At 49.3% G+C, this 25,955-nt stretch overlaps 2 protein-coding genes across 3 annotated transcripts in view; both read left to right on the top strand.

Annotated features, from left to right (window-relative positions):
- LOC144493561 (4-galactosyl-N-acetylglucosaminide 3-alpha-L-fucosyltransferase 9-like) overlaps positions 1 to 25,955 on the top strand; it is a 185,975-nt gene that overhangs the window by 9,218 nt on the left and 150,802 nt on the right. The gene's annotated exons all lie outside the window — the stretch shown is intronic.
- The window catches only part of LOC144493560 (4-galactosyl-N-acetylglucosaminide 3-alpha-L-fucosyltransferase 9-like), a 39,186-nt gene that overhangs the window by 9,248 nt on the left and 3,983 nt on the right, over positions 1 to 25,955 (top strand). The window lies entirely within an intron of this gene.

Genomic DNA, 25,955 nt, shown 5'->3' with positions numbered 1-25,955 from the left:
TATTTATTTTTCAGTTAAATTTGTGTAAAAAGAATCGGAGGTTCTTTTCTCCAAAACAGGAAGTAGGATAAGTACCAGGAGAAGCCTGGGAAGGTTTTTGGAGGGTATAAAAGCAGGCCACAGTTTTGAGCGGGCAGCGTCAGGAGCGGGCAGAGGAGTGAGTGGGAAGCAGAGTGAAAGCTGTAAGGGCTTTGGCTCACAGGGCTTCGGGGGGGAAAGGACAAGCAGGGGTGAGTTTCTTTTTTTAAAATTTCTAATTTACTTTTCTCTGTGTACCTTGGCAGAAAGGGTGAAATATGAGTGTGAAGCCAGTGTGTTGTTCGCAGTGCAGTATGTGGGAGGTCCTGGAGGCACCTGGCCTCCCGGACATCCACATCTGTGAGGGGTGTGTCGAGCTGCGGTTCCTGAGGGCCCGTGTTAGGGAGCTGGAACAGCAGCTCGAGGATCTTAGGCTGTTAAGGGAGAATGAGGAGGTGATAGACAAGAGCTATCATCAGGTAGTCACACCAGGGCCACGGGAGGAGGACAAGTGGGTGACAGCCAGGAAGGGTAAAACACGGGTGATTGAGAGCACCCCGGTATGTGTGCCCCTACACAACAAGTACTCTTGCCTGAGTACTGTTGGGGGGGGACAGCCCATCTGGGGGAAGCAGCAGTGGCCGTGTCTCCGGGGTGGAGTCCGGCCCTGTAACTCAGAGGGCTAAGGAAAGGAGGAGGAAGGCGGTATTAATCGGGGACTCGACAGTCAGGGGGACGGACAGGCGATTTTGCAGAGGCAGGCGGGAGTCTCGCATTGTGGTCTGCCTCCCTAGGGCTGGGATCCAGGATGTCGCTGGGCGAGTCCCAGAAATCCTGAGGGGGGAGGGAGAGGAGCCAGTGGTAGCGGTACATATTGGTACCGCTGATGTGGATAGGAAGGGGGAAGGGGTCATGAAAAGAGAGTATAGGGAATTAGGGAGACAGCTGAGAAGGAGGAAAGCAAAGGTAGTAATCTCAGGATTGCTGCCTGCGCCACGGGAAGGTGAGGGCAGGGATGGAGTGAGGTGGAGGATGAATGTGTGGCTGAGGGACTGGTGCAGGGGGCAGGGATTCAGGTTCCTGGACCATTGGGACCTATTTAGGGGCAGGTGTGACCTGTACACAAAAAACGGGTGGCACCTGAATCCCAGGGGGACCAATATCCTGGCAGGAAGGTTGGCTAAGACTACTGGGGAGAGTTTAAACTAGATAGGTTGGGGGGAGGGGATCAAAATGAGGTGACTGAGAGTGAGGAAGGTAGCTCACAAACAGAGAAGGGTTATAGGCAGTGCAAGAGGGCAGATGGACAGGGAATAGAGAAGGGGAGAGGTCAGACCAAAGGATTGAGATGTGTCTACTTTAATGCCAGGAGTATAGTGAATAAAGGGGATGAGCTCAGAGCGTGGATCGATGCCTGGAAGTGTGATGTGGTGGCCATTGCGGAGACTTGGATGTCTCAGGGACAGGACTGGATACTCCAGGTGCCGGGATTCAGATGTTTCAGGAAGGACAGGGAGGGAGGCAAGAGAGGGGGTGGAGTGGCACTGCTGATCAGGGATAGTGTCACAGCTGTAGAGAAGGTGTATGCTGTGGATGGATTGTCCACCGAGTCTCTGTGCGTGGAAGTTCAGAGTGGGAAGGGGCCGGTCACTTTGCTGGGAGTTTTCTATAGGCCGCCCAATAGTAACAGGGAGGTGGAGGAGCAGATAGGGAAACAGATCCTGGAGAGATGCAGTAATAGCAGAGTTGTTGTGATGGGAGACTTTAATTTCCCAAACATAGATTGGAATATCCCTAGGGTAAGAGGATTGGATGGGGAAGAGTTCGTTAGGTGTGTTCAGGAGGGTTTCCTGACACAGCATGTGGACAAGCCTACAAGAGGAGAGGCTGTACTTGACCTGATACTGATCAATGAACCTGGACAGGTGTCAGATCTCTCAGTGGGCGAGCATCTTGGGGATAGCGATCATAACTCTATCTCCTTTAGGCTTGCATTGGAAAAAGAGAGGATCAGGCAAGCTAGGAAAGTGTTTATATGGAGTAAGGGGAAATATGAAGACATTAGACAGCAAATTAGAGGAGTAAATTGGAAGGAGGTATTCTCGGGGAAATGTACTGAAGAGAGGTGGCAGTTTTTCATGGAATGTCTATCTAGAGTTCTACAGGACAACGTTCCGAGCAGACAGGGAGGAGTTGGTCGGTGAAAGGAACCGTGGTGCACGAAAGCTGTGTGGGACCTAGTCAAGAAGAAAAGGAAAGCGTACAAAAGGCTCCGAGAGCTTGGCGAAGATAGGGATTTGGAAGAGTATACGGCTTGTAGGAAGGGACTAAAGAAGGAAATTAGGAGAGCCAGAAGGGGTCACGAGAAGGCCCTGGCAGGTAGGATTAAGGAGAACCCTAAGGCATTCTATAAATATGTGAAGAGTAAAAGGATGAGACGTGACAGAATAGGGCCTATAAAAGGTGAAGGCGGGAAAGTCTGTACGAAACCAGTAGAAATGGCAGAGGTGCTCAATGAGTATTTTGCCTCGGTTTTCACAGAGGAGAAGGACCTGGGTGGATGTACTGCGGGCGTGCGGTGGACTGAAAGGATTGAGTATGTGGACATTAAGAAAGAGGTTGTGCTGGAATCTTTGAATGGCATCAAGATAGATAAGTCGCCGGGTCTGGATGGGATGTACCCCAGGTTACTGTGGGAGGCGAGGGAAGAGATTGCAGAGCCTCTGGCAATGATCTTTGCGTCGTCGATGGAGACGGGAGAGGTGCCGGAGGATTGGAGGATTGCGGATGTGGTTCCTATTTTCAAGAAGGGGAATAGAGATAGCCCAGGTAATTACCGACCGGTGAGTCTAACCTCAGTGGTTGGTAAACTGATGGAGAAGATCCTGAGGGACAGGATATATGAGCATTTAGAGAGGTTTAATATGCTCAAGAATACTCAGCATGGCTTTGTCAAGGGCAGATCGTGCCTTACGAGCCTGGTGGAGTTCTTCGAAAATGTGACTAAACACATTGACGAAGGGAAGGCGGTAGATGTGGTTTATATGGATTTTAGCAAGGCGTTCGATAAGGTCCCCCATGCAAGGCTTCTAGAAAAAGTGAGAGGGCATGGGATCCAAGGGGCTGCTGCCCTGTGGATCCAGAACTGGCTTGCCCAAAGGAGGCAGAGAGTGGGTATAGATGGGTCTTTTTCTAATTGGAGGTCGGTCACCAGTGGTGTGCCCCAGGGATCTGTTCTGGGACCCTTGCTGTTTGTCATTTTCATAAAATGACCTGGATGAGGAAGCGGAGGGATGGGTTGGTAAGTTTGCCGACGACACGAAGGTTGGTGGGGTTGTGGATAGTCTGGAGGGATGTCAGAAGTTACAGAGGGACATGGATAGGATGCAAGACTGGGCGGACAAGTGGCAGATGGACTTCAACCCAGACAAATGCATCGTGGTCCATTTTGGCAGGTCAAATGGGATGAAGGAGTACAATATAAAGGGAAAGACTCTTAGTACCGTAGAGGGTCAGAAGGACCTTGGAGTCTGGGTCCATAGGACTCTGAAATCGGCCCTGCAGGTGGAGGAGGTGGTTAAGAAGGTGTATGATGTGCTGGCCTTTATCAATCGAGGGATTGAGTTTAGGAGTCCGGGGATAATGATGCAGCTATATAAAACCCTCGTCAGACCCCACTTGGAGTACTGTGCTCAGTTCTGGTCACCTCACTATAGGAAGGATGTGGAAAAGATTGAAAGGGTGCAGAAGAGATTTACAAGGATGTTGCCTGGATTGAGTCGCATGCCTTATGAGGATAGGCTGAGGGAGCTCGGTCTTTTCTCCTTGGAGAGACGAAGGATGAGAGGAGACCTAATAGAGGTGTATAAGATGTTGAGAGGCATAGATCGGGTGGACTCTCAGAGGCTTTTTCCCAGGGTGGAAATGTCTGCTACGAGAGGACACTGGTTTAAGGTGCTGGGGGGTAGGTACAGGGGAGATGTTAGGGGTAAGTTTTTCACACAGAGGGTGGTGGGCGAGTGGAATCGGCTGCCATCAGTGGTGGTGGAGGCGAACTCAATTGGGTCTTTTAAGAGACTCCTGGATGAGTACATGGAGCGTAATAGGATGGAGGGTTATAGGTAGGTCTAGAAGGTAGGGATGTGTTTGGCACAACTTGTGGGCCGAAGGGCCTGTTTGTGCTGTAGTTTTTCTATGTTCTATGTTCTATGAAAAATGAAGGGATAGCTCTGTTAACAAAGGATGACATTTGTACATTAGCGAGAGTTCACCTTAGTTCTCATTAACATAATTTAGATTTAGTTTGGGTAGAGAAAGGAAACAATAAAGGTAGGAAGTCACTTGTGGGAATAGTTTATAGGCCCCTTAGGGAGGGTGAATTTTGAAGCCCGGTAGCTCCTGGCAAGAATTGCGGTGGCCCAGAGAATTTTGCATCGGCATAAAAATGGGTTTGGCGCCAATGCTCCCGCTCTGCCACGCCGGTGTTTCGGAGAACAAATAATGGGGGCTTGTGAGCAAGCCATGATGACAATCATGGGTGATGTTAATCTACATAAAAACATAGAAACTAGAAGCAGGAGTCGGCCATTCGGCCCTTCAAGCCTGCTCTGCCATTTATTATGATCATGGCTGATCATCAAATTCAATATCCTGACTCCCCCCCACTTCCCTCAATATCCCTTGATCCCTTTAGTCTCAAGAGCTAAATCTAGTTTCTTCTTGAAATCAGACAATGTTTTGGCCTCAACTACTTTCTGTGGTAGTGAATTCCATTATCCTCTGGGTGAAGAAATTTCTCCTCGATTCAGTTCTAAAAGGTTTACCTCTCACCCTCAAACTATGACCCCTAGTTCTGGATTCTCTCACCATCGGGAACATTCTTTCTGAATCTACCTTGTCTAACCCTGCTAGAATTTTATAAATTTCTATGAGATCCCCTCTCACTTTTCTAAGCTCCAGTGAATATAATCCTAAATTGGACCAATCAGATTGGGAAGGATAGCATGGAAGTTAAGATCATAGAACATTAACAGGACAGTTTCTTGGAAGCAAATAGAGAACAGGCTAGTGCAGATCTGGTGACAATATACAACGAAGCAGGATTATTTAATGATCTGTGAGTAAAGGTGTCCCTCGGCAACGTGATTCAGTTTCTCATTTAGTTTCAGGAAAAGAGGGGTAGATTTAAACTGACGTTTTAAACTTAAATAAGGGCAATTATAACAGTATGGAGACAGAACTGGGTAAAGTGAACTGGGAAATTAGGTTAAGGGATAAGTCAGTAGAGATGGAGAGGAGCTATTTAAGGAGATGTTCCATAACACTCAGCAAAGATGCAATCCATTGGGGATTGGACACACCATTCATGGCGAGCAAAGGAAGTTAAAGGTTGTGGGGGGAGGGTGGATTTTGAAGCCCGGTAGCTCCTGGCAAGAATTGCGGTGGCCCAGAGAATTTTGCATCGGCATAAAAATGGGTTTGGCGCCAATGCTCCCGGTCCACCACGCCGGCCCAGCCCGCTCTGCCACGCCGGCCCAGCCCGCTCTGCCACGCCGGCCCAGCCCGCTCTGCCACGCCGGCCCAGCCCGCTCTGCCACGCCGGCCCAGCCCGCTCTGCCACGCCGGCCCAGCCCGCTCTGCCACGCCGGCCCAGTCCGCTCTGCCACGCCGGCCCAGCCCGCTCTGCCACGCCGGCCCAGCCCGCTCTGCCACGCCGGCCTAGCCCGCTCTGCCACGCCGGCCCAGCCCGCTCTGCCATGCCGGCCCAGCCCGCTCTGCCACGCCGGCCCAGCCCGCTCTGCCACGCCGGCCCAGCCCGCTCTGCCACGCCGGCCCAGCCCGTTCTGCCACGCCGGCCCAGCCCGCTCTGCCACGCCGGCCCAGCCCGCTCTGCCACGCCGGCCCAGCCCGCTCTGCCACGCCGGCCCAGCCCGCTCTGCCACGCCGGCCCAGCCCGTTCTGCCACGCCGGCCCAGCCCGCTCTGCCACGCCGGCCCAGCCCGCTCTGCCACGCCGGCCCAGCCCGCTCTGCCACGCCGGCCCAGCCCGCTCTGCCACGCCGGCCCAGCCCGCTCTGCCACGCCGGCCTAGCCCAGCCCGCTCTGCCATGCTGGCGCAGTCTGCTCTGGCCGGGAACCCGATAAAAATTCAAATGCACTATTTTACATCTGATTAGCAGGTTTGAAGCCCGATTCAATTCCCTCCCCTTATTCACCTGCCTCTCCAGCGGGATCCGCACTGGATGGGTTTTGGTACGGGTCCTCACAATTCTGTACCTGGTGAGTTAGACCCCAAGAGTCCAGGGAGCACTGCCAACCACTCAAATAATGGGTCACCCCCTTCCCCACCACACCACACAGGCATGCGGGTGACCTAACCCGACCCCCACTCAACCTTCCTCCCCCTCAGACCCCCACTGAGCCCCCTCCTCCAGACCCCTCCCCCTCACACACACACAAATACGGATGGTAGAGTATGAGAATAGATTTATAAGGACTTTACACTGTTCATGTACCAGATCAGAAACCCCAAAGTATATCATGAAACCAGACGAGATCCCAACAATTTTCTATTTTGGCATTACTGTGAGGATACTGTGTTTCACGCCAAGCACAATTCTACTGACAACTGAAAAGCTTTGATCAAAACAAAGTTTATTTAGCGACACAGTTTAACTATAAAAAATGAGTTAGCTTAACTTTTACCAATTGAACAATGCATAAAGATACAATTCTGAACTGCTAACCTATCGCTGTGAGTTCCAATTCAAGCAATATTCCTCTTATTGACTTAAACCCCCTCTTTAAAATTTGTTAGCAAATCCCAGGCATGCTTGTCAACCTTGGAGCTTTCAGAAATCTCTTTTCAGAGAGAGAGAGAGAGAGACATTTCTTCCTTCTGGCAGCCTAGGCAGTAACTCCATTTGTTTTGTTTAATTAAACTGAAACAGTATTTCTTCTGTATAAACTTAGCTCCTCCTATTAACTCCTTGACTCTGTATACCTAGTCTGAAATCCCAGGAGACCCGAAAGAAACAAAAGGTCCATTGATTCTACAAAGGAACATATCCCTGGTTAAAATCAGTTATTATCTTGCATCCTCAGTGGGCCAGTTGGCTGACGAATGGCAGATGGAGTTTAATTTAGATAAATGCGAGGTGATGCATTTTGGTCGATGAATCAGGACAGGACTTACTCAGTTAATGGTAGGGCATTGGGGAGAGTTATAGAACAAAGAGATCTAGGGGTACAGGTTCATAGCTCCTTGAAAGTGGAGTCACAGGTGGACAGAATGGTGAAGAAGACATTCAGCATGCTTGGTTTCATTGGTCAGAACATTGAATACAGGAGTTGAGATGTCTTGTTGAAGTTGTACAAGATATTGGTACGGCCACACTTGGAATACTGTGTACAGTTCTGGTCACCCTATTATAGAAAGGATATTAATAAACTAGAAAGAGTGCAGAAAAGATTTACTAGAATGCTACCAGGACTTGATGGTTTCAGTTATAAGTAGAGGCTGGATAGACTGGGACTTTTTTCTCTGGGGTGATCTTATAGAGGTCCATAAAATAATGAGGGGCATAGATCAGCTAGATAGCCAATATCTTTTCCCAAAGGTAGGGGAGTCTAAAACTAGAGGGCATAGGTTTAAGGTGAAAGGGGAGAGATACATAAGGGTCCAGAGAGGCAATTTTTTCTCAGAGAGTGGTGAGTGGCTGGAACAAGCTGCCAGAGGTAGTAGTAGAGGCAGGTACAATTTTGTCTTTTAAAAAGTGTTTGGATAGTTACATGGGTAAGATGGTTATAGAGAGATATGGGCCAAACTAGGGCAATTGGGACTAGCTTAGGGGTTTAAAAAAAAAAGGGCAGCATGGACAAGTTGGGCCGAAGGGCCTGGTTCCATGCTGTAAACCTCAATGACTCTATGGCTGAGCATTTCCCAAGACAAATTGACTCCTGTAACAAAACACTGCCTCTTAAAGCAACCCCACCTTAAATATAAAATATAACAAAATATCACAGTATCATCACAACAGTCCATGAAAGAAAAAATGGAGTGTACAGTTCTTTGAGTGGTCTTGATACAGTGATTCACCATTGTGGCTGTTTCACTTACTTGTTCTACTGGTATAGTTGCACAGAGCAATTTGCAATGTTTTTAAAGATCTCTGCTCACAGACATTTTCTTCTTAGGTTGGTCACATTACATACTGGGTCTAGTACTTCCAGAGAGAAAGCTAGAGAGAGGGAAGGCGCTTGGCTCTGACAGACTGTTTCAGTACGGCATTGTCTAGTTCAATTCTTGTCTAATTCATTGTCTTGCTTGACAATGTTTCCCATGGAATACCGAGCTGGTTGTATATTCCAGAAGGACTTGATTGGTTCTTGTCCGCTGCAGCTATTGTTTCACAACAAGTCATTGAATTTTGATGTCTGATATCAGAAACATTTGCAAAGTCTCAATGTGCTGAGATAGGGTCATGCACACTTCCCAGAAGGTTGATTTTTTTTGTCTTCATTCTAACTTTGGGGAATGCAAAATACTGTTTAGTTGTAGCTCAGTTTGTCCGGAGTGCTTCTTTAAAAACATATGTAATTATGGTATAGGGTTCCAGCTTAAAATCCAGACAGTGATAAAAATTCGAACTCATGATCTGGGGATTGCAAAGGTGTGCTGGGGACCCCCTCCTGAAGGTCCACAGGGGCAATTCTCCCAAAAGTGTTGAATTGGTGGGAAAGCTGTTCTAGATCACGACTGTTTTTTCCGCGCAACTTCAGACCCAACTCTCCCTGCTCTGTGCAATGCAGAGGTCACAATCGTGAATATCACTAAAAGCTCAGGGGGTGGGGCTTATTCACGCTAAAGAGCCTGAAATCGGCGGGATGAGCGGGAATCCGCGCATGCACACATCGCTGGGAAATTTCTGAGAAGACATCCCAGCATCCAGATTACTGCCATCCAACCCCCGCACACATCACTGGCCTCATCACTGGGCCCCACACAGACATCACTGGCCCCCACAACCCCCCCACAGATATCACTGGCCTCATCACTGGCCCCCACAACGCCTCCACAGACATCACTGGCCCCCCCAACCCCCCCTCCCCCACAGACATCACTGGCCCCCACAATCCCCCCACAAACATCGCTGGCCTCATCACTGGCCCCCACAACGCCTCCACAGACATCGCTGGCCCCTACAACCCCCTCCCATCGACATTGCAGGCCCCCCTCCCCCACACATACATCGCTGGCCCCCTCCCCCATAAAGACATCACTGTCCCCCCCCCCCCCCCCCCCCCCCCCCCCCCCCCCCCCCCCCCCCCGCACACACAGACATGGCTGCCAGCTCACCCCATATCCCCATGGATCCGGATAATGTGAGTACCCAATCCCTGCATCCCTTGAACATACTGTCCTCACTGCTGCCCTGCAGAGAACTTGCACTGTACAGACTTGTACAACCCCAGCTTGTGATCATTCCCTCTCTTGAATGGGAGCCTTGAGTATTGCACCCCCTGTGGACACAGCAGCCTACTGAATGGCAGCCAATCAGCCCCCCGAGGGATGAATGACACTCAACTGAATGCAGCCTTCAAAATCTCTCACAAGTATTTGTTGCCAACGGGCCCTTGACTGGCCGCACTCACTGCACCTGCACTCCCCTAATAAGCCAGAGCTGTATAAAAGCTGCAGGAATGGGCACACAGCCAGTCACAACACAAAGCTGTCTGTGCAGAAACCTGCTCCCAGATTCACAGAGGCCGACCAGGAGCACCTGCTAGATGCCGTGGAGGAGAGGCGTGAGCGGATCTTCCCCGGCCAGGACCCTCACCTAAGGGGTGCATCCGTCACGGCATTGTGGGAGGAGGTGTGAGAAGTGAATGCCAGGAGCCTGACACCGCGCTCTGGCCGGCAGTGTCAGAAAAAAATGTATGACCTTCTTCAAGCAGCAAGGGTGAGTGAGCATCACACTTGGAACCCCGCACATGCTTGGCACGGATCTCAAACCCTGCTTAGACACCTGAAGGGCATGTTAACAAGTGACCCTTCCCCCAGGAACAGAATCTAAACCCCCCACATTGGCCATAAAAACATGTGTCCCCTACCCTTACAGCTACGTGGGCCAGGGTGGCAGCGTGCATTCGGAGTACAGGTAGGAGTCAGTCTTGAGTGGCACCAAGGGTAGGATTCCAGGGTGCACAAGAGCGAGTCATCATCATCCTGCAGCCTTCAACCAAGAGACGCAACCATTGCCAGCCCAGGCACATTAACAGGTTTAGATGTTCCTGGGGGATAGGGTGGTGGGATGACAGGAGCAGGGGAAGGGTGATGTGGTGGTTTGAGGGCCCAGGTCGGTTTGGAGGGGGAATAGCGGCTGCACTTGCTCCTGGGGTGTGGTGGTTGCAGCCGCCTCACTGCACAGCACCAGCTGGGTGAAGCGGGCTGCAATCAAGGTGTCCCTTGCTGCCCTTCCCTGCCGGACACCTGCCATCGCCACCCGCCCTCTTTCCTCCGGCTCTTCATATCGCGGGACCCCCACCTTGCGCCCTCGCCACTCCTCCTCCTGCTCCAGCTGCTCTCCCCGCTGCTGGGCAATGTTGTGCAGGGTGCAGCAAATGATGATGATGTGTGAAGTACACACAGGGTCGTACTGGAGGGCCCCCCCAGAGTGGTCCAAGCAGTGGAACCGCATCTTCAGCAGGCGGATGCACCGCTCAACGATGGACCGGGTGCCTGCATGGGCCTCGTTGTAGCAGGTCTTCGCCTCGGTCTGGGGCCTCCGTACAGGCGTCATCAGTCATGATCTTAGCGGGTAACCCTTGTCACCCAGCAGCCATCCCGGGAGCCTGGGCTGGATGTCCGACTGCCGGATCACAAAGCTGTCATGGACACTCCCAGGATGGCGTGCATTGAGCTGCATGATCCTCATTAGATAATCGCAGACAATTTGGACGTTCAGGGAATCGAACCCCTTCCTGTTCACAAATTGCTGCTGTCCTGCATGTGGGGCCCGCAAGGCGATGTGTGTCCCACCCGCTGCTCCCTGCACATTGGGAATCCCAGCAATGGAAACGAAGCCGAGAGCCCCGGCCTCCTGCTGTGCACGGCCCACATCTAAATTTATGTACTGCCCTGCCCGGGCATACAGGGCATCTGTGACCTGCTGCACACATCTGAGCACGGAGGCCTGGGAGATCCCAGTTGGGGGGCACTGGGTGCCTGAAATGATGTGGAGATGCCGGCGTTGGACTGGGGTAAACACAGTAAGAAGTTTAACAACACCAGGTTAAAGTCCAACAGGTTTATTTGGTAGCAAAAGCCACACTAAAAGTGTGGCTTTTGCTACCAAATAAACCTGTTGGACTTTAACCTGGTGTTGTTAAACTTCTTACTGTGCCTGAAATGAGCCAGAGGCACAGAAATTCAGGGCAGCCGTAACCTTCATGTCCACAGGAAGCGGGTGGCCGCCCCTCCCCTGAGGTGCCAGGTGTGAGAGCACTTCACAAAGGTGTCGCATCGTGAGAGCCACAGCCGGCGACGGCACATCTCCCCCAAGAGGGCCTCGAATGAATTGCGGGGCCTTTACCGCCTTGGCCTCAGCACCCTCCGCCTTCCATCACCCTCTCGGGAGCCTGCTCACCCACCACCTGGCCCTCAGCGGCAGCCCCCTACCCTCCTCCCTGAGGGACTGGTAGTGGCTGCTCCTGCGGTGGTCTCTCCACGCCCGCCACATCCTGAGCCACCATCTCCTCCTCCTCTGCCCCTGCTGCCACCAATATGGTCAGCTCCAAATCGAGCAAAGCGAGATCCACCTGTACAGTGGGGTTTGGAAAGAGCGTAGAATGACGGATTATTATCATTGGCTGCATGGACCCAGCTCCACCCCAATCCCTCACTTGGGCCAGTACCCCCACTTGTGGATACTGGCAACCCCACACAATCCATGGTGCCATGCGTGGCCCGATTAGGGTTGTGTTATATTCCCATCATGACAAATGCTGGCACAGATTTTGCAGGTCGGTGTGCAGCCGTGGGCAATGCGCACCCTTGAGCCATTGCTATGTGTGTAACTGCAGCATCTGTTACAGGCATGTGTTGCTGGTCCGTGTCACAGGGCAGGGATAGACTGCAAATCAGCACCAGATGTGTGCCCAGTGACAGCAGATTCCATGCAGTCCATGTCTAAACCTCTGCACCCCGGCCTGGAGCAGCAGCTGCTTCATCTGGTTAGGCCTCAGTCAGCACATGGTACACTCCTCCCCCACCCCAGAACACCAGCACTCAGTCGAGTCCCTGACCACACCCCGCGGCAAGACAATGCCACTGGGAAGGGTGAGCAGGATTCCTTGATGGGGCCTCCCACACTGAGCTACAATGCTGCCCTGGAGGGGAAGGGTGGGCAGAACTCCTTGATGGGGCCTCCCACACTGAGGATGCAGCGCTGCCCTGGAGGGGAAGGGTAAGCAGGGCTCCTTGACGGGGCCTCCCTCACTGAACGCTGTGAAGATAGAAGCCTCACCCAGCCCCCCACCCCAGATATCACTGGTCCATGGGCCAACACCTGAAGACAGCAGGAGGAAGGCCACCAGGCATCTCCAGGGCCTGCCTGCAACATCCCCCGGGCTCCACTAGCAGCACTTACCACCTCACGCCAGTTCAAGGCTGCCACACCAGGTTGAGACTTTTATCTATCTACTCTGATTCGTGCCAAAGTGACATCACACCAAAGAGGTGGGAGACGTTAACGTGGGCGGAGATTGCCGTGTCGATCCCGATAATGGCAGGCTGAGGTATGGAAAGTCATGCAAATCAGCGGCACGCCGGTTTCTGCGCGGTCCCGGTGGCGCCATTTTTTTCCAGTTGGGAGATGCCCATGGGTTGTAAATGCTCGCGGGGAACCCGCAAAATGGCCGACACGTGCATCTCCTGGCCCGACCCACCAGAAAATGTGCGGGTCACGTTGGGAGAATCGCTCCCCACGTTCCCAGGTCGGGATTGCAGGGCAATTGCCTGGGAAGTTCAACCTTCCAATGGCCTGTTGCCCTGCACGTGGAACCATCTGAAACTCCGATTTAAATTACAAATTTTGGATCGATCCAACTGTCTTACAGCAGCAGTTTCTCAAAAAAGTAAAACTATTAAAACCACTTTGAACTTCTGTGTAACTATAGTACTGACCACTCTCTACCCTCACCCCAACAATCCATTGAACTTCCCCCAACCCCCGATGCTTACACCCCCTCCCCAATCCAGCCAAGCTTCCCCAATGGGAACCCCGTCATACCCCTGAACCCCCATGGGACAATCCGACTATGCCCCTCTGACTCCCAATTGAACCCCCGCACCCTGACCCCCCATGGAACTCATCCCACACCCTCAGTCTCCTCAAGGCCACCTCCAACTATTCCTCGTAGCCCTGATGTCTCCATGAGACTCTTCAGCTACCCCTTCATGGATTCTTCCCATACTCCCAAACATCCCACAGGACACCCGGCCCACACCCTCAACTGCCTAAGAATCTCCCCCCCCCAAACTGAAGACCCTCCACCGACCCCCACCCTACGCTGACCACCCAACCTCCACACCCTGATCAACTGACACCCCCACTCCACCTCAACTGACCTGCAACTCCCAATCCAACTAACTTATCTTGCAAACTTACTTTCTCCCTAACTTCTGAAAGTGGCTGGACCTTTAAAATTACCAGGTTTGTGGCACTAAGTGCCGTAAAAGGTGGATATTTCTTCCGTATCTTCAATGCTGCAGCCCTCAACACAAGGCCTCAGGAACCTGCTGCACAACATAGTTTTTCCCAGCCTGAGTTGGATAATTGGGTGAGAAAAAAGTGGCTGGATTTCAAACTGAGGAACTAGGAGAGGAATGATGATCCTACTCTGATTCCACTCCACAGAGCTCTCCAGCATCAGTGGCTATTTGAAATGCTTGGTTAACATCTAGAAATGCTAACATTGGTTCATTAAAATAGCCCTTAGCTTCTCAGTCCGTGCCTCTCTTGCTTTTTTCTGTAGTAGGTCTGTCAGCAGGGCAGCTACCGTACTAAAGTTTGAGACAAGCTTTCAGGGTGCATCCCTAAAAAACACATGATTTCCCGTTTTGTTGTGGAAGTGACAAACTACTACTGCTTGGATCTTTGCTGCTCTGGGCAGTACTAGGAAGTCACCTAACTACACTACGCAGTTGGTTTGGCTCAACACTATCTGGTTCACCAGACTTTGGAAGATGACTGGGGCCTTTCTGTGTCTGAGTGCCATGATTCGACAGTGGAATAACCCATTTGGAGTTATGAAGTTAGAGATCTCCTTCCCTCAAGCGGTCAGAGGAGTCTGCCATTATCCCTTTAATAAGTCTCTCTTAGTGATGTGGCTGCATTAGCTACTTTATCTATTCAGACTCCAGGCAGGGAATTGGGTAGGAATCAGCTCTGGCCGGGCATTATTCTTATGGAGCAATCTGACTTAGGTATAAGCACACTCTGGAGTGCTTAGTAGTCGAGGCGGGTACAATTTTATCTTTTAAAAAGCATTTAGATAGTTACATAGGTAAGATTGGTATAGAGGGATATAGGCCAAATGTAGGGAATTGGGACTAGCTTAATAGTAAAAAACTGGGCGGCATGCACAAGTTGGGCTCAAGGGCCTGTTTCCATGCTGTAAATCTCTATGACTCTATGATTCTAACAATTTACTATCCTCCTGAACCTGGGCCAGTATTTCTGAATCTAGATGGCAGGGATTCAGTCTAAGGTTAAGCACAATAAAAAGCATCTGCTTTTCATTTTGAAAGCTCCAGAAAAGCTGTCTGATTGTGTATTTCATGGTCACAACGTGTAAACAGACAGGTACTCAGAATTGGCAAACATATCCCTTAAATAAAACTTATTGTGGTCAATCAAGAAGGAAAAGAGGGCAACCATTCGGCCTGTCCTCACCTGATCATAACAATGTGAATGCGGTTGAAGCAACTAATCGAGCCGGTTTTAAAAATAAGCTTGAGATTAGAGGGCATAATCATAAAATCTCAAACAAGGTTAGATTTTGAAAAGAATGATCTCTCCCATTGTATGAAAAAGAAACTTTCAGAGAAATTAGTTTGTTTGAATCCAATTGGCTATAAATTATTGGTTAAGAATTGGACTGAGCATTCTTGAAAGATTAATATTCATTTTTTAGTCAATTTCAGAGGATAAGGGGAAGGAAACCATTTTTACTTAAATAAGACGATTCACAGGTAATATTGAGGGAGAGAAAAGTTGTCTGAAATGATCACAAAAGGCTGGTTTGTTTGAAAAACATGAGGATTATCCATGACATAGGGTCATAATAACCCACAGTGAGTTTACTCTTTGTGAGTTAAAGCAGGAAGGTAGCTTTTCTGAGAATTGGCAACAAGATGTCATAGATTGGGATCTGAATATCAAGAAATATAGAGAAAATAACAAAGTGAACATTGGTCCTATAGAAAACACAACTGGAGAAAGGGCGATGAGGATGAATTAAAGTTAATTTGCATCAACCTTCTTTGAAGAGGACATGGGTAACATTCCAGAAAAAGCTGTAAATCAGGAAATGGAAGGAAGGGAACAACTCAGGAAAAATACAATCACCGGAGAAGAGGTATTCAGCAAATTGTTGGGGCCGTGATCTGACAAATCCCTGGGGTCCCTAATGGACTTAATTCAGTTTACAAGACTTACATTAACACTGCAAAGAAGTTACTGTGAAAATCCCCTAGTCGCCACACTCCAGCACCTGTTCAGGTACACTGAGGGAGAATTTAGTGTGGCCAATTGCACCTAACCAGCACATCTTTCATATTGTGGGAGGAAACCCACGCAGGCTGGGGAGAACGTGTAGACTCCGCACAGACAATGAGCCAAGCCAGGAATTGAACCCGGGTCCTTGGTGCTGTGAGGCAGCAGTGCTAACCAGTGTGTCACCATGCTGCCCCATGGATTTCATCCTAAGGTCATGAAAGAATTATCTAGTGAGATAGTTGATGTATTAGTTTTAATTTTCCAAAATTCCCCAGATTCAGGGAAGGTTCCATTAGATTAGAAGATAGAAAATGTAATTCCTTCACTCAGAAAGGGAGACAGGAAGGAGGAAACTGTAGACCAGTTAGCCGAATATTTGTCATAGGGAAAATAAACAACAAAGGAGAAAGAAAAGTACAGCACAGGATTAGGCCCTTCGGCCCTCCAAGCCTGTGCCGATCATGATGCCCTAACTAAACTAAAAAACACCCTCTGCCCTTACTCAGTTCACATCCCTCTATTCCTTCCCTATTCATGTACCCATCCAGATGTCTCTTAAATGTTGCTAATGAGCCTGCTTCAACCATCTGCTCTGGCAGTGCGTTCCAGGCACCCTTCACTCTGCGTGAAAAACCTCCCCTGCAAATCTTCCTTAAACTTTTCCCCTCTCTCCTTGAATCTGTGCCCCCTTGCAATTGACACTTCCACCCTTGGAAAAAGCCTCTGACTATCCACCCTGTCTACGCCTTTCATAATTTTGTAAACCTCGATCAGATCTCCCCTCAGCCTCCATCTTTCCAGTGAGAACAATCTTAGTCTATTCAACCTCTCCTCATAGTCAGCACCCTCGAGGCAACATCCTGGTGAAACTTCTTTGCACTCTCTCCAAAGCTTTCACGTCCTTCTGGTAGTGTGGTGACCAGAACTGTGCGCAATACTCCAAATGCAGCCTAACCAAGGTTTTATATAGATGCAACATGATTTCCTAACTCATGTATTCAATGCCCCGGCCGATGAAGGCAAGCATGCCATATGCCTTCTTAATCACCTTGGCCCCCTGTGTTGCCACTTTTAATGAACTGTGGACCTGCACACCCAGATCCCTCTGTATGTTAATGTTCCTAAGGGTTCTGCCATTTACAGTATAATTCAAACCTAAATTTGATCCTTCAAAATGCATCATTTTGCATTTGTCCGGATTAAAGTTCATCTGCCATTTCTTTGCCCAAGTCTCCAGTCTATTTATATCCTGTTGTATTGTCTGACAATCCCCGGCACTATCAGCAACTCCACCAATCTTCTTATCACCCGCAAACTTACTAATTAAACCCCCCACAATTTCCCCATACAAAACCATGCTGCCTGTCACTGACAGTTCGTTTGAAATGTGTAGATATCTTATTCCTCAATATCTTCTCCCAAAGCTTCCCACCATTGACGTCAGGTTCACCATCTTATAATTTGCTGTATTATCCTGCTTCCTTTCTTAAACAAGGAAACAACATTGGCTATTCTCCAGTCCTCTGGAACGTCATCTGTGGTCAAAGAGGATGTGAAGATATCTGTTAAGGCCCCAGCTATTCCCTTCCTTGCCTCCCACAATAACCTGGGATAGATCCCATCCACTAAGGTAGATCTCATCTACCTTAATACAATTTACGATACCCAGCACTTCCTCCTTCAATTTAGTGACATTCTCGAGAGCATTCACGCACCTATCTCCTTGGTGAATACCAATACAAAGAACTCAGTAAGGATCTCACCCACTTCCTGTGGCTCCACGCAAAATGTTAGACATAACTATTAAAGATGTTGTAGCAGGGCACTTGGAAAACTTCAAGGCAATCAAGCAGAGTCAACATGGCCTGGTCAAAGGAGCCAGAGCCCATAAAGAGAATTCAGATCGACTCTGTTGTGAAAGAAATTCAGTTTTCGAGTAACCTTGTCCTGCAAGATTTTGTCTTCATTTACTCTCCCATTTCTCTTGACCTGGACTAGAGGAAAGTACACAAACAATTGCCACATTGTCGGAACAGTTATGCCACATTGTCGAAGCAGACTTGTGAGTGGACCCACCCCGCACTAAGTTGATATTTCACTATACCTTAGCTATGATTATAACACTACATTCTGCACTCTCTCCTTTCAAAGAACAAAGAACAAAGAACAATACAGCACAGGAACAGGCCCTTCGGCCCTCCAAGCCCGCGCCGCTCCCCGGTCCAGGATTGAATCCTGAATCCAGGATCCCCGCCCAATTTTTCAGCCTATCTACATACCAATATCCTATCCACCGAGCTGTCCCTCACAGCTACGATGCTTTGTTCATTACAACCTATTAACTCACCCCCACCCCCCCATTCCAGACCATGTGATCTCCAGGGAGAGGCAAAAACCCAGAGTGAAAAACCCCAGGGCCAATATGGGGAAAAAAAATCTGGGAAATTCCTCTCCGACCCCCTGAGGCGATCGAAACGAGTCCAGGAGATCACAATGGCCCTGATCGGAAAATGCTTCCCAACCCTAGTCATTTCCACTTCCACGAACACCATATGAATTCCCTGCCCCCGAGACAGGTTCCCAACTATCCGCAGTCTCGCTCTGTACTGGCACCAGCAAGATGATCATAGAATGAAGCCTTGAAACGAGAAACAAGGAACAATTAGCCCGCGCCGCTCCCTGGTCCAAACTAGACCACTCTTTTGTATCCCTCCATTCCCACTCCGTTCATATAGCTGTCTAGATAAGTCTTAAACGTTCCCAGTGTGTCCGCCTCCACCACCTTGCCCGGCAACACATTCCAGGCCCCCACGACCCTCTGTGTGAAATATGTCCTTCTGATATCTGTGTTAAACCTCCCCCCCTTCACCTTGAACCTATGACCCCTCGTGAACGTCACCACCGACCCGGGGAAAAGCTTCCCACCGTTCACCCTATCTATGCCTTTCATAATTTTATACACCTCTATTAAGTCTCCCCTCATCCTCCGTCTTTCCAAGGAGAACAACCCCAGTTTCCCCAATCTCTCCTCATAACCAAGCCCCTCCATACCAGGCAACATCCTGGTAAACCTCCTCTGTACTCTCTCCAAAGCCTCCACGTCCTTCTGGTAGTGTGGCGACCAGAACTGGACGCAGTATTCCAAATGCGGCCGAACCAACGTTCTATACATCTGCAACATCAGACCCCAACTCTTATACTCTATGCCCCGTCCTATAAAGGCACCATATGCCTTCTTCACCACCTTCTCCACCTGTGACGTCACCTTCAAAGATCTGTGGACTTGCACACCCAGGTCCCTCTGCGTCTCTACACCCTTTATGGTTCTTCCATTTATCGTGTAGCTCCTCCCTACATTATTCCCACCAAAATGCATCACTTCGCATTTATCAGGATTGAACTCCATCTGCCATTTCTTTGCCCAAATTTCCAACCTATCTATATCCTTCTGTAGCCTCTGACAATGTTCCTCACTATCTGCAAGTCCGGCCAGTTTTGTGTCGTCCGCAAACTTACTGATCACCCCAGTTACTCCTTCTTCCAGATCATTTATATAAATCACAAACAGCAGAGGTCCCAATACAGAGCCCTGCGGTACACCACTAGTCACAGGCCTCCAGCCGGAAAAAGACCCTTCCACTACCACCCTCTGTCTTCTATGACCAAGCCAGTTCTCCACCCATCTAGCCACCTCCCCCTTTATCCCATGGGATCCAACCTTTTTCACTAGCCTACCATGAGGGACTTTGTCAAGCGCTTTACTAAAGTCCATATAGACAACATCCACGGCCCTTCCTTCGTCAACCATTTTGGTCACTTCTTCAAAAAACACCACCAGGTTAGTGAGGCATGACCTCCCTCTCACAAAACCATGTTGACTATTGTTAATGAGTTTATTCCTTTCTAAATGCGTATACATCCTATCTCTAAGAATCTTCTCCAACAACTTCCCCACCACGGACGTCAAGCTCACCGGCCTATAATTACCCGGGTTATCCTTCCTACCCTTCTTAAATAACGGGACCACATTGGCTATCCTCCAATCCTCTGGGACCTCACCTGTGTCCAGTGACGAGACAAAGATTTGCGTCAGAGGCCCAACGATTTCACCTCTCGTCTCCCTGAGCAGCCTTGGATAGATTCCATCAGGCCCTGGGGATTTGTCAGTCTTTATATTCTCTAACAAACCTAACACTTCCTCCTTTGTAATGGAGATTTTCTCCAACGGTTCAACACTCCCCTCCGAGACACTCCCAGTCAACACATCCCTCTCCTTTGTGAATACCGACGCAAAGTATTCATTTAGGATCTCCCCTACTTCTTTGGGCTCCAAGCATAAGTCCCCACTTTTGTCCCTGAGAGGTCCGATTTTTTCCCTAACAACCCTTTTGTTCCTAACGTATGAATAAAATGCCTTGGGATTCTCCTTAATCCTGTCTGCCAAGAACATTTCGTGACCCCTTTTTGCTCTTCTAATTCCCCGTTTGAGTATTTTCCTACTTTCATTGTACTCCTCCAGAGCTCCCTCCGTTTTTAGCTGCTTGGACCTAACATATGCCTCTCTTTTCCTTTTGACCAGTCCCTCAATTTCCCTGGTTATCCACGATTCTCTAATCCTACCCTTCCTATCCTTCTTTTTTACAGGCACATGCTTGCCCTGTAGCCCTAACAACCGTTCCTTAAAAGACTGCCACATACCAGATGTGGATTTACCCTCAAACAGCCTCTCCCAATCAAGAGCTGCCAATTTATGCCTGATCCCAATAAAGTTAGCCTTCCCCCAATCCAACACCTTACCCTTGGGACACCACTCATCCTTTTCCATCACTATCCTAAAGCTAACAGAATTGTGGTCACTATTTGCCACATGTTCCCCAACCAAAACTTTAAAGACCTGACCGGGCTCATTCCCCAGTACCAGGTCCAGTATAGCCCCCTCTCTAGTCGGGCTGTCCACATATTGTTCCAACGAACCCTCCTGTACACATTTGACAAATTCCTCCCCATCCAGAGTCCCTGCCCTCAGCGATTTCCAGTCTATACCAGGGAAATTGAAGTCTCCCACTACAACAACCCTATATTTCCTGCACCTATCCAGTATCTCCTGACATATCCGTTCTTCCACTGCTCTTGGGCTGTTGGGGGGCCTGTAGTACACCCCCAACATAGTGACTGCGCCTTTCCTGCTTCTAAGCTCCACCCAGAGTGACTCGCTACACATCTCCTCCGAATTGTCCTCCCTCTGCACCGCTGTAATATGCTCTCCAACCAGTACCGCTACTCCCCCACCTCTTTTGGCCCCTCCTCTGTCTCGCCTAAAACACTTGTACCCTGGAATGTTCAGCTGCCAATCCTGTCCCTCTTTCAACCAAGTCTCTGTCACCGCAACCACATCCAAATTCCTTCTCTATGAACGGTATGCCTTGTCTGTATAGCACGCAAGAAGCAATACTTTTCACTGTATACTAATATGTGTGACAGTAATCAATCAAATCAAAAAGTTTAGTGAAAGGAAAATTATATTCAAACAACTCATTGAAGTTCTTTGATGGAATCACATATTCTGTGGATAAAGGAGAATCAGTAGATGCACTGTACTTAGATTTTCAGAAGGCATTTGACAAGGTGCCACATCAAAGGTTATTGCAGAAAATAAAAGCTCATGGTGTAGGGGGTAACATATTGGCATGGATTGAAGATTGGCTGACTAACAGGAAACAGATGGCGGGATTTTCTGGCTGTGCTTGCCCCAAAACTGGAAAATCCCACCCGAGGTCAATGAACCTTTGCATGGTTCACCCCCATCTCCCCACCCGCTACAATTCCCATGGCGGGCAGGATGGGAAAATTCTCCCCAGAGAGTTGGCATGAATGGATCTTTCTGTGGTTGGCAGAATATGACAAGTGGTGTGCCACAGGGATCAGTGTGGGGATTGCAACGTTTTACAAATTATGTATAAATGACTTGGATGAAGGGACTGTTGGATGAAGTTTAATTTAGATAAATGCGAGGTGATGCATTTTGGTAGATTGAACCAGGGCAGGAATTACCCAGTTAATGGTAGGGCATTGGGGAGAGTTACAGAGCAAAGAGATTCAGGGGTTCCGGGGTATAGATGTTTCAGTAAGTGTAGGGAAGCTGGTAAAAGAGGTGGAGGAGTGGCATTGTTAATCAAGGATAGTCTAACAGCTGTGGAAAGGCACTTCGAGGGGGATCTGCACACTGAGGTATTATGGGCTGAAGTTAGAAATAGGAAAGGAGCGGTCACATTGTTAGGAGTTTACTATAGGCCCCCAAATAGTAATAGAGATGTGGAGGAAGAAATTGCTAAGCAGATTATGGATATGTGTGGGGGTCACAGGGTAGTTGTCATGGGGGACTTTAACTTTCCAAATATTGATTGGAACCTTTGTAGGTCAAATAGTTCGGATGGGGCAGCTTTTGTGCAGTGTGTGCAGGAGGGTTTCCTGACACAATATGTGGATAGGCCGACAAGAGGTGAGGCCACATTGGATTTGGTACTGGGAAATGAACCGGGCCAAGTGTTAGATTTGGTTGTGGGAGAGCACTTTGGAGATAGTGACCACAATTCGGTGTCTTTTGTTATTGCAATGGGGAGGGATAGGGCCGTACGGCAGAGCAAGGTTTACAAGTGGGGGAGAGGTAATTATGATGCGATTAGGCAAGAATTAGGGGGCATAAGATGGGAACAGAAACTGCCAGGGAAAGGCACTAATGAAAAGTGGAACTTTTTCAAGGAACAAATACTGTGTGTCCTTGAGAGGTATGTCCCTGTCAGGCAGGGAGGAAATGGCCGAGTGAGGGAACCATGGTTCACGAAAGAGGTGGAATGTCTTGTGAAAAGGAAGAGGGAAGCTTATGTAGGGATGAGGAAACAAGGTTCAGATGGCTCGATTGAGCTTTACAAGTTAGCAAGGAATGAGCTGAAAAAGGGGCTTAGGAGAGCTAGAAGGGGACATGAGAAGTCCTTGGCGGGTCGGATCAAGGAAAACCCCAAGGCTTTTTACTCTTATGTGAGGAATAAAAGAATGACCAGGGTGAGGTTAGGGCCGGTCAAGGACAGTAGTGGGAACTTGTGTATGGAGTCAGTAGAGATAGGCGATGTGATGAAGGAGAGGGGCCATGTTTTTGAGGAAGAGAAGGTCGTACAGGCTAATAGGCTGGAGGAAATAGATGTTCGGAGGGAGGATGTACTGGCAGTTTTGAATAAACTGAAGGTCGATAAGTCCACTGGGCCTGATGAAATATATCCTAGGATTCTTTGGGAGGCAAGGGATGAGATGGCCGAGCCTTTGGCTTTGATCTTTGGGTCCTCACTGTCCACGGGGATGTTGCCAGAGGACTGGAGAGTGGCGAATGTTGTTCCTCTGTTTAAGAAAGGGAATAGAAATGACCCTGGTAATTATAGACTGGTTAGTCTTACTTCCGTGGTTGGTAAATTGATGGAAAAGGTCCTTAGGGATGGGATTTATGACCATTTAGAAAGATGTGGATTAATCCGGGATAGTCAGCACGGATTCGTGAAGGGCAAGTCGTGCCTCACAAATTTGATTGAATTTTTTGAGGAGATAACTAAGTGTGTTGATGAAGGTAGGGCAGTTGATGTCATATACATGGATTTTAGTAAGGCGTTTGATAAGGTCCCCCATGGTCGGCTTATGATGAAAGTAAGGAGGTGTGGGATAGAGAGAAAGTTGGCAGATTGGATAGGTAACTGGCTATCTGATCGAAGGCAGAGGGTGGTGGTGGATGGAAAATTTTCGGACTGGGGGAGGTTGCTAGCGGAGTGCCACAGGGATCAGTGCTTGGTTCTCTGCTCTTTGTGATTTTTATTAATGACTTCGAGGAGGGGGCTGAAGGGTGGATCAGTAAATTTGCTGATGACACCAAGATTGGTGGAGTGGTGGATGAGGTGGAGGGCTGTTGTAGGCTGCAAAGAGACATAGATAGGATGCAAAGCTGGGCTGAAAAATGGCAAATGGAGTTTAACCCTGATAAATGTGAGGTGATTCATTTTGGTAGAACTAATTTAAATGTGGATTACAGGGTCAAAGGTAGGGTTCTGAAGATTGTGGAGGAACAGAGAGATCTTGGGGTCCATATCCACAGATCTCTAAAGGTTGCCACTCAAGTGGTTAGAGCTGTGAAGAAGGCCTATAGTGTGTTAGCTTTTATTAACAGGGGGTTGGAGTTTAAGAGCCGTGGGGTTATGCTGCAACTGTACAGGACTTGGTGAGACCACATTTGGAATATTGTGTGCAATTCTGGTCACCTCACTATAAGAAGGATGTGGAAGCGCTGGAAAGAGTGCAGAGGAGATTTACCAGGATGCTGCCTGGTTTGGAGGGTAGGTCTTATCTCACGATGTTACTGGCACTGATTTGCCGCCGAAATCAGCTTCGAAGCTGATTTCAATATTTAATGACCTTATTTAAATATGATTAATGAGGTCTGGACAGTATCATCCAGGCTCACTTGAACTTACTGCTCGCCGGTCGAGGTTCTCACCGCCGAGGATCGTGCATGGTCCTCACTAATGGGGACCAGACATGATGGCCTCATTGGTGGGAATGGAGGCCATTGTAGCCCCCCCAACTCCTCCAGCCATTCGCCTCGCCCAAATCCCTAGCCAATTGCCACCCCCATTCCACCCCATCCGATCACCGCCCCCACCAGCCTGATCGCCACCCCAGCCAATCCCCCCCTCCAATAGCATCTGTGTTTCACTAGTTACATTTGAATTAGTTAATGAATATTGAAATAAGAGCAAAACAGGATCGGTAACATCATGAAAAACCGGGCGTGAACAGGATGTTTCACCTCTTGCCTGATTTACAAGCTTGTCATTGCCAATTACTGGCGATTTTTCCCATTAGATTGCACCCTAAGGGGGCGATTTTCCCAGTAAGATTGTGCATGGAACGGAAAATCGGGTCTGCTCCCGGTTTCTCGACACACACAAAGTTACCGGCACTGTTTTGCCGGCTGGATTGGCCAAAAAGGACGTGAAGTCAATTTAAATATTAATGCTTAGGATGTCATGAACGAGTCCCACGTGACATCGTCCGGCTTTACTTGCACTTATCTCCTCGCCGGTCAGTCCTCATACCGGTGAGAATCACAGCTATTCTTCACTAGCGGAGACCAGACGTGATAGCCTCACTGGGAGGATCAGAGGCCATTGAAGCCCCCTCGAGTGGTCGGGGGTATGGCTGGGCAGTACCGATGGGGAAGTGTCAGCAGGGCAGTATCCACCTTGCACTCTGGCATAGCCCACCAGGCATCCTGGCACTGCCCAACAGGCACCATAACAGTGTCAGAGGCAGTGCCAAGGGGATATGGCCCGAGTGGGGGTGGAGCCTGAGTGGAGATGGGTCTATGATGGGGGGTGGCAAGGGGGGAAGCCCTGCGGGGTGCGGGGGGGAAGCTCTGCGCAGTAGGAAGGTGAAGGGGAGAGGGGGGAAGCTCTGCGCAGTAGGAAGGTGAAGGGGAGAGGGGGGAAGCTCTGCGCAGTAGGAAGGTGAAGGGGAGAGGGGGGAGCTCTGCAGTGGGGGGAGCTCTGCAGTGGGGGGATGATTGGAGGGGTGATTACCACCGATAATCAAGGGGGGGTGGTTGGTGGGGCAGTGTGTATAAAAGGGAAGGTGATCGGCAGGGGGGACACCGGCACAGTGAGTGATCAGCCGGAGAGGGTGGGGGGAGACCTGGGGGTTAGCACTGCTGCCTCACTGTTCCAGGGACCTGGGATCAATTCCAGCCTTGGATGACTGTCTGTGTAGAGATTGCACATTCTCCATGTGCCTGTGTGGGTTTCCTCCGGGTGCTCTGGTTTCCTCCTTACAGTCCAAAGATGTGCAGGTTAAGTGGATTGGTCATGCTAAATTGCCCTTCAGTGTCCCAAGATCGTGGCTTAGATGGATTAGCCATAGGAAATGTGTGGGGTTATGGAGTAGGGCAGGGGACAAGGCCAGGGTAAGATACTCTGTCAGAGAGTTGGTGCAGAATCGATGGGTCGAATGGCCTCTTCTGCACTGCGGAGATTCTGTAATTCTGTGATTCTGTGATGTGGGATGGCACTGGGAACCAAATCACCAAGAAACTAAAGAGAACACTGACCCAGACACCAGTGTTAAA

This window comes from Mustelus asterias, chromosome 5, assembly GCF_964213995.1.
Source record: "Mustelus asterias chromosome 5, sMusAst1.hap1.1, whole genome shotgun sequence".
Taxonomy (NCBI): Eukaryota; Metazoa; Chordata; class Chondrichthyes; order Carcharhiniformes; family Triakidae; genus Mustelus; species Mustelus asterias.
Note: the sequence above shows the minus strand (reverse complement) of the source record. Positions and strands in the feature narration are given on the sequence as shown.